The sequence below is a fragment of the Somniosus microcephalus genome, chromosome 9 (genome assembly GCF_052327205.1).
Source record: "Somniosus microcephalus isolate GS21.2 chromosome 9, FLI_Smic_1.0, whole genome shotgun sequence".
In the NCBI taxonomy this organism is placed as follows: Eukaryota; Metazoa; Chordata; class Chondrichthyes; order Squaliformes; family Somniosidae; genus Somniosus; species Somniosus microcephalus.
Window position 1 is genome coordinate 219,985,896 of NC_140995.1, and position 1,040 is coordinate 219,986,935.

Here is a 1,040-nt window from a genome sequence, read left to right on the forward strand (position 1 = left end):
ACCTCTTTAGTTGTCCACGGCTGGGTTTTTTTGGCAAGTAGAGCTCTTGCCCCTCAGGGGTATAAACTAGTTCTGTATCACGTTAAATTTCTTTTTTTAAACATCTTCCACTGATCTTCTGTCATATTACCCAGTGACAGATTTGCCCAGTTTACTGTGGACAGTCTCTGCCTCATCCCATTGAAAGTCGGCCTTAACTAAGTCTAGAATCTCGTATGATTGTTTGTGGAGCTATTTCCCAGTTGTTTGTAACCCAGAATCAGTGGGTTGAAATCTTGCTTTGTGATATTAGTAATGGACATGATAACAACAACAACTTGCATTTATATAGCGCCTTCAACGTAGTAAAACATCCCAAATCGCTTCATAGCTTGACACGAAATTCCATTTTGACTGTTGTGATTTGACGATGTGTCGAATGAATGAGTCAGAGAGAAGAAACAAATCACCACAAGTTAAAGGTGATGACCTTGTCAGTGGTTTATATATTGATGGAGTGAGTTAAGTACAATGCCTGGATGAACCTCAGTGGTCTGGGGTGCAGGCTTCAAACCTGTAGCTGTCTAACGACAGAGTGGCTCGATTCCACCTTCCAGGCGGTGTTCTTGTTTCTCATCTTCAATACAGACTTTAAAAAAATATTCTTTCCATTTAGGCCGGAGTGTGACTGCTCACAATATATACCAACAACGGCTTGTGTTTATTGAATCTTACAGATGCAGAGGGAGGCCATTTGGCCCGTTGCACCTCTTTGAAAGAGCTGTTCAATTTACTTCCACATCCCCAGCTTCTTCCCAATAACACTGTAAGTAAGTTCTCTTTCAAATAAATGTCCAATTGACTTTTGTAAGTTTGTGGAGGAACATAGGAACAGGAGCAGGCCGTTCAGTCCCTTGAGCCTGTTTCGTCATTCAATGAGATCATGGCTGATCTGCGATTTAACTCCATATACCCAACCTTGGCCCATATCCCTTAATAGCTTTGGTTAACCAAAACTTATCAATATCCGGTTTAAAATTAACAATTGATCTAGTATCAAT

General features: G+C 40.7%; 1 non-coding gene across 1 annotated transcript; it reads left to right on the forward strand.

Moving 5' to 3' along the window:
• Nucleotides 1–512: 512 nt before the first annotated feature.
• Nucleotides 513–599, forward strand: trnastop-uca (transfer RNA opal suppressor (anticodon UCA)). Its single transcript has one exon. It is a non-coding gene; the product is annotated as a tRNA-Sec (tRNA).
• The last annotated feature ends 441 nt before the right edge of the window (nt 600–1,040 follow it).